This window comes from Neopsephotus bourkii, unplaced genomic scaffold (assembly GCF_033783945.1).
Source record: "Neopsephotus bourkii isolate Nb327-2 ecotype Australia unplaced genomic scaffold, CSIRO-AGI_Nbou_v1 NB_1530, whole genome shotgun sequence".
Classification (NCBI taxonomy): domain Eukaryota; kingdom Metazoa; phylum Chordata; class Aves; order Psittaciformes; family Psittacidae; genus Neopsephotus; species Neopsephotus bourkii.
Window position 1 is genome coordinate 559,420 of NW_026902006.1, and position 7,865 is coordinate 567,284.

Here is a 7,865-nt window from a genome sequence, read left to right on the forward strand (position 1 = left end):
GGACAAGGGGTAATGGGTTAAAACTTAAACAGGGGAAGTTTAGATTGGCTATAAGGAGGAAATTATTTCCTGTTAGGGTTGTGAGGCACTGGAATAGGTTGCCCAGGGAGGTTGTGAATGCTCCATCCCTGGCAGTGTTCAAAGCCAGGTTGGACGAGGCCTTGGGTGATACGTTTTAGTGTGAGGTGTCCCTGCCCATGGCACGGGGGTTGAAACTTGATGATCTTAAGGTCCTTTCCAACCCTAACTGTTCTATGATTCTATGATACATTAATGTGTCCCATTTCCTTGACATGGTTAATGGAAGCATGTGTAAAAGCATGTGTAAAGCATGTGGCTTTTATGTGAAAATTCTTCCTTGTGTCATAAAAGTCACTTGATGATTTGAATAGTCAGCTCAGCTGAGAGTTGAACATAGATATTTCAAACAACTTGTTTTACTTCTAATGATGCAGACATATGTTTAAAACTTGACTCCTCACCAATTAACTGTTGCCACAAATTTATATGGATACAGATCCATGCCCTTAGATGGTATTTAATGACCACTGAAACTCATATACACACACTCAGAGCAGATTTAAATCTCAGTAGTTACACTTGAGTCAATAGAAGCATGGAGATTTATATCACTAGAGCTATGGCCCAAAGTGTTTGCCCTGGAGAGACTGCTGTTTATGGACAGTAGCATAAAGCAGTGAGAATTACGGATGATCAGAACATACCTCTCCTATGAAAAAACAGTCAACTCAAGGAAAAAAAGGTGTGAGGAGAAGCTGATTTGCAACTGGACTGCTGACAAATGGTGAAAAGGCTAACATTAACTGAAATGAGTTATGAACTAGTACAAAATCTCTAAACCAATCTTGAGTCATAGAATAAGCAGATGAGATGAAATAGAAGTTTCAGACACTAAAGACTGCTAGAAAAAGGCAGGATTAGGTGTTGTGTGGCATAACCCAAGGGGCTGTATGCAACTGTGGAAGTGTGAAGGTTTCTTCAGGGGCACTCTGCTGGCTAGCATGCAGAAAGGACCTGTGCCATAAGCATATTTTTCTGTCTTTTCTGTCTGTCTTAATGTCATATGTCCACTAACATCAATGACTATTGACCCAGCACTAGGAAGTTAACAAGCCTGTTGTTATGGATACTGAGAAAGGAAGAGAAATAGAGATTTTTAATTATAATTGTTAGAAACGTGAATCTGCCATTAAAGTGTTTTCTGATTATGGACAGCACCAGGGCTTTTTAAAAGCGTGGGTGTGCTTGTTTAATTTGGAGTTTTCCTTTTGATAAATTTAGAGCACTTATTTTTCCACATTTGCTTAAAACTTAACCTTGAAAGAATATTCAGTATAAATAGCACAAATTTATTTGGTATAAAAATATATATTAAATTCCCTTTAGACTCCTTGCAATGCTGCTTTAAAGGCTTACAAACGCCCATCTTTTTTTATAAACTAAAATTTCATAAGTTTTCATAAAATCATAGAATGGCTTGGGTTGGAAAGGACCTTAAAGATCATCTAGTTCCATCCCCCCGACATAAGTAGAGACACCTTACATTAGGTGTGGAAGTAGGGACAACTTCCACATTGATCAAAGTCCCTGGCCTTGAATACTGCCAGAGATGGGGCAGACACAGCAGAACTGTGCAGCTTCTTCCAGTGCCACACCACCCTCACAGTAAAGAATTTCTTCCTAATGTTTAATCTAAATCTACTCTCTTTCAGCTTAAAGCCATCCACCCTTTCCCTGTTCCTATAAGCCCTTGTAAGAAGTCCCTTTCCAGCAAAGCTGCTCTAAAATCTCCCCCGAGTCTTCTCTTCTCCACGCTGAACAACTGCAAATCTCTCAGCCTGCCTTTGTAGGAGAGGTGCTCCAGACCTCTGGTCATCTTCATGTTCGTCCTCTGGACTCAAGTTGAGCAGGTCTGTGTCCTTCTTGTGTTAGGGGACCCAGAACTGACGCAGTACTGCAGGTAGGGTCTCACAAAAGCTGTTCACATTTCTTTTGATGCAACCCACAATATGGTTGGCTTTCTAGGTTGCAAGTACACACTGCTGGCTCATGTTGAAATTCTTGTCAATTTGACAATTGTCGATCCCGTCAATTGACAGAGACTTGTCAACCCCCAAGTCCTTTTTCTCAATCTAGTCTCTGTCCAGTTTGAGATTGCCGTAACCCAGGTGCAGGATCTTGCACTCGGCCTTGTGGAACTTCACAAGGTTTGCATTGGCCCGCCTCTCAAGCCTGTCAAAGTCCCTCTGGATGGTATTCCTTCCCTCCAGTATGTTGACAGCACCACGCAGCTTGGTGTCGTTGCCAGACTTGGTGAGGGTGCACTCAATCCCACTGTCCATCACCAACAAATATGTCGAACAGCGCCAGTCCCAATACCCACCCCTGAGGAACACCACTTGACACTAATCTCCACTTAGACATACAGCTGTTGACCACAGCACTTTGAGTGTGACCATCCAGTCAATTCTGTTTCTGTGGAATTGAGTTAAATCCATGCCTCTCTAGTTTAGAGACAGGGACAATGTCAAATGCCAGTGTACAAGTGGGTGACATCAGTTACTCTTCCCTTATCCACCAAAGCTGTGGCCCCATTTTAGAAGGCCACCAAAGTTGTCAAGCATGGTTTGCTTTTGGTGAAGCCACGTTGGCTGTCACCAATCACCACCTCCCTTTCCATGTGCCTTAGCATAATTTACAGGATGATCTGCTTCATGATCCTTTTGGGCACCAAGGTGACACTGACTGGCCTGATGTTACCTGGGCCTTCCTTTTTAACCTTTTTAAAAATAAAAGTCATGTTTTTCTAGTCAGCAGAAAGTGTGGAAAAGGGGAAACAGGTTTCCTCTTTTCCAGTCAGGAGAATTTCACTGGACTGCCATGACTTCTCAAATATGATAAATAATGGCTTGGAAACTTCATCTGCCTGTTCCCTCAGGACCTGCAAATACATCTTGTCAGTTTCCATGGCCTTGTGCACCTTCAGGTTCCTTAGATGATCTTGAACCTGATCTTGTCTTACACCAGGCAATTGTGCATTCTCCCAGTTCCTGCCTTTGCCTTCTGTGACTTGGGCAATATGGCTAGAACTCTGGAGTCTTGCTGGTGAAGACTGAGGCAAAAAAGTCATTGAGTACCTTGGAATTCTCCATGTCCCAGGTGACCAGGTCTCCTGTTTCCTTCCAGAGAGGGCCTACATTTTCCCTTCTTTCTTTTATCCCCAATGTACCTATATAATTTTCTGAATATGTTTTTATAAGAAAATATGTGAGTACGTTTTCTTATGTTTCTGAATAAAAAAAAATATTCTCTCTAATTTCTCCTACTTATATTTTTTTTGTACTCATTCAGAGGATGTTTTATTCATAAATAGGACTAATTTTCCTTTTTTGTCAGATACATTGTCTTTGCACAGACCTACACACTTTCAACTACAGATAATATCTTTACCACTTAAGAGTACCTCTTCTCAGCATGATAACAGTTTTTCTTTACAGCCTTTCCTTATTACCTTCTTTGTTAGATTTTGCTTTACTGATGTTTCACATCACAGGAGAAGCAGTAACTGTGCTGTACAGCCATTGTGTATTAATGATATCCTAAACGCTTTGTTTTTGTAGCCATCTGGGTTACAGGAGAATAACTCAATGAAGGTAGCATGTTTTGACATAAAACCTCCAGACCTTTGTGAAATAACCCCACCTTTCCCACTCATTTAATTCATTCTCATTAACACATTGAACATAATCTAATAATTTTCTGGCATCATGAAAGCAAGGCAAGGTGTTACTGTAATGTTGATAATGATCACTGTATTTAAATGTAGTGTGTGTAGGACAGGGAATGTAGAGAATGTCTGCTATTGAAAACGTATTTGAACTTCTGTGATGTCTAAGGTGGCTCATTTGTTTCTTGAATCATAGTCTGAAAATATCCACATTTAAATTTAAACTTGTGATTGTATCAGCCTTGCAGCTGTGCCTGCCTGTTTCTGATTAATTTGCTTTAGTAATAATCTGCACCTCTGGATTTCATTCAAATGTTAAGCAAAATTATTTTTGACACGTTTAACATTCGAATATGGAACTTTCTCCTATCCAGACCTAGTGAGTTGATTGGAAGGTCTTACCCTAATGAATCAAATTCTGTACTCTTTATTTACCCTGAGCAGTTAGAAAAAAAGATTAAGAGAAAAGACTGGTTCAGCATTTATGTGGATGAAGAAAAGTGATGCATGTAAGTAGAATTAAGTACCAGTATGACAGAAAAAATCTGGGTATACTGATCGCAGCTCTTGAAATCACTGAAATGGAAGACATCTATTACAGCTAGGGGTTTTTATAAGCCTGAAGTTGTTGCAGATAATCTTTTTCCCCCTGAATAATCACTGAGCATCTGAGAAGATTATTATAATGCATTGTAAGATTTCTCTCCTTTGGTTGAGAACAAAACTCAGATTAGTGTTTGATTGTAGTCACTGAAGGTTTTGTTCTTTACTAATTTACATTTTTCCCCATAAAAAAGGGATACCAATTTCCTAGTAAAGCCTGCAGATTAAGAATATTACTTAATATTCTGGCATTACCCTTTTTTATGTTTAACCACCATTTTTTACTCATCTAAACTATGATATGGAGCGATAGGCCAATGCTCTGTGTTTTAAACTGTATTTTAATGATCACTTCAATGGTTGGAAAAGCATTTCTAACATGAAACTAGGAAATTTAGTGAAGACATTTTAGACTACTTTTAAAAGCTTATATCTTGCAGATGATCATATTACACTGGCTATTGCAGCATAGCATCGGCTGAAGTATTTCTGTGCCCCCTTTCAGTATTCATTTGTATGTGACCACAGAGTTTGAAGTCTTAACTGTTCAGTGTTAGACATTTAAGTTGTTATGGAATCCTAAACTCCATTATCTGTGGTATGTGACAAACTACCAGGCAACATTCATAGATTTGACTTACTGTTCATGTTTGTCTTACAGCTAATTGAAGAAATCAAGTGTATTTGTTGTTGCATTTACTGGTTATTTGCTTTTTCTTATGCTGTGTATTGCTAGTTGGTGTCCAAAGCACCATATCAGACACTTTTTTCCCCACCTCATATACTCCGCAACAGGTTGACTATGAATATCTTTACAGGTAATCTTCTAAACGTGCAGTCACCAACAAGTGTAGATATGACAGTTAGAGACCTGGTTTAGTGCTGGACTTGGCAGTGCTAGGTTCATGGTTGGACTTGATGATCTTAAGGGTCTTTTCCAACTTAAATGATTCAGCTTTGGCTTTGAATAAACTAAACCTAGGTTTCTCAGCACTGTATTTCCAACCTCCCTTTTCTAACAAGATTTGTATCTGCTGTCATGCTTAGTGGGTTATTGAAGGACAATAATATATTTTAGCTGGTAAAGCTTTGTGTACTATGCATCAGGAGAAAATGCAGTAGAAAATAGATGTGCAGCTTTAAAACATTTAGGCCAATAGCCACCTTTAACACTGTGGAAAAACTTTTATTTTTTGTAAAATTATAAAATAATAATATTTCCCCTGAGGAGGTTTTTGGGGTTTGGTTGGTTTTTTGGTTGGGTTTTTTGTTGTGGGTTTTTTTCTGTGTGTGGGTTTTTTTGGTTGTTTTTTTTTTTTGCCTTTTTTTTTTAATAGAGATGAATTTATCTTCCTCTTTGAGAACACATGGGATAATCTCCATTTATAGAATGAACTGAAAATGCAGAAAAAAAAAGTAAAAAAGCCCCTCTTCTTCTCAAAAGAAGACTGCAGTTCATATAAGTCAGATAAATCTACTGAACAACAAAAGATTCTATCGTTTAGTTTCTTTATAGCTGGAGAAAATGATGGTAAAGAGTGTTCTGTCACATTTAAGAGAACCTGTTTAGTTGAGCTGGTTTCAGCAGAGATTTTTAAGTAGAACCCACCCCATAAAATGCCCAGTAATGCCTCCAATTTAATGTTATTTGAACTTGAATCGTTGTAATCTATGAATCAAGAAGCTTTATTTTAGAAATGACAAGATATATCCCTGGAGCAAATCTGAATTTTCCTAAGCTGAATTGTTACAAGATTCTACCCTTGGGATTAAAGGTGTAACCAGTCACAACATGCTAAATCCAATGAGGAAAAAAGGGGAAGAAAGGCTAGAAAGGGAGGAGTTGGCATCAAATGGCTTTTTAGACTTTTAAACTGGAGGACTAAATTAAGAAGCTAGACTGCTATGCAGAGTTAGCAGGCACAGTGAGCTCCCCTCAGGGCATTTCTGAGATGATCCTGGTGTTTTCTGGTCCTCTGCACAGGAAACTATAATTTTGGCCATGGGCAACTGAAGAACGATTTGGTATGTGTGACTGGATTAGAAAACAGAGAAAGTCACAGCATCAAAGCTTCCTGCAGGACAGGTTTGAATTTAGGAGTCACTGCTGAAAGCACTAAATGATTTACCCGCCTGTCACACAGGTATGAAATTTCAATAGCTTTTTGAGTACCTGGGTTTTTAAAATTATTTTTATTGGCTTGGAATTTGTGTTTCTCAGCTTCTGCTTTCTGGATTTTCAGATTTCATGAGCTAAGGAAGGCAGGCAGGCAAGAAGGCAGGAAGTCAGGCAGGAAGGAATGGAAAGGGAAAAAGAGGAGGGGAGGGAAGGGGAAAGGTGAGAGGAAGAGGGGAGAAGTGAAGAAGGGAAGGGAGAGGGAAGAAGAAGGAATGGAAAAGAGAGGAAATCAGTGCAAAGTACAAAATCACCGACTTTGAGCAGCTCAAGTTACTGACTTCCTGGTAGCACTGTTTTTTTTCTCAGACTTGGTGTTATGACACTGAACGTCCAAACAGTTACTCCTGGGTGAGCACTTAATAAGCTTCCGAAAGTAGAGCTTCTGTTACCGAGCATTCACTGTCACGCTGCCTCAGCTGTGAAGTTGTGCTCACTGGCTTAACCCATCCTGTAGTGAACGGTTCTAGCCACATGGGGGTGTGTAGAGAAAGCGGTAGATTAAGAGCATGCTTAAAACCATATGACACTAGTGAAATCACAAGGTTTGAGATTTCGTTTCTGACTCCTGTTCATTCCCCACTGGAGCTGGAGATCAGTGAGACAGTTTGTTGATGATCTCCTGCTCTGCCTAATGAAGCCGGCTATCAGCCAGACTATGCTTGGCTGCTGTGTGCCAGGTGGAATGTCCCAAGTCCTCAGTAGTGACCTGCAGGAGAGAGAAACATCCATGTGTAGCACCAGCAGTTTCTGGATCCCACGGCAAACGAGAGTCTCAGCCAGGGTGTTGAGGCTTCTGAGTTTATGAGGACAGTGGGCTAATAAAATCTCAAATGGAGCTGGGATGGAAAGAGATGCTGTCTAGCTGTTGTGGCAGCAGTGGTTTAGAAGAGGGCTGTAGCCAAGCTGAATGTCTTGTTTTACTCATTAATTTCACAGGTGCCCTCTAAATTACTCTTACTTTATTGGTAGTTACAGATTGCTTAATACTGAGGTGTAAGTGAAAACATTCTGTAATTCAGGTGAGGCACTGAGCGCTAGATGAAATAGAATTGTAAATTCAAAGGTCACAGTTTATGTTGAACAAAAAGAGACCTGTTGTTGCCAGTGTAAGTTCCTCATGTCAAATGAATTTAGAGTGTTACTTAGTCAATGTTTGAGTAAACCTGTAAATGCCTTCTGTTCCAAATGAAGTACTTACTGCCTCATGGGCTTCTACTACTGTCAGTGGCAAAGAAAGCACATACAAAGTTCCCTTCATTAAAGCACTGAGATAGCATGCATGCAATGGAATAAGGTCATATGTAGCATCTTATTTAATCTTCTGTTGTCCCCTTC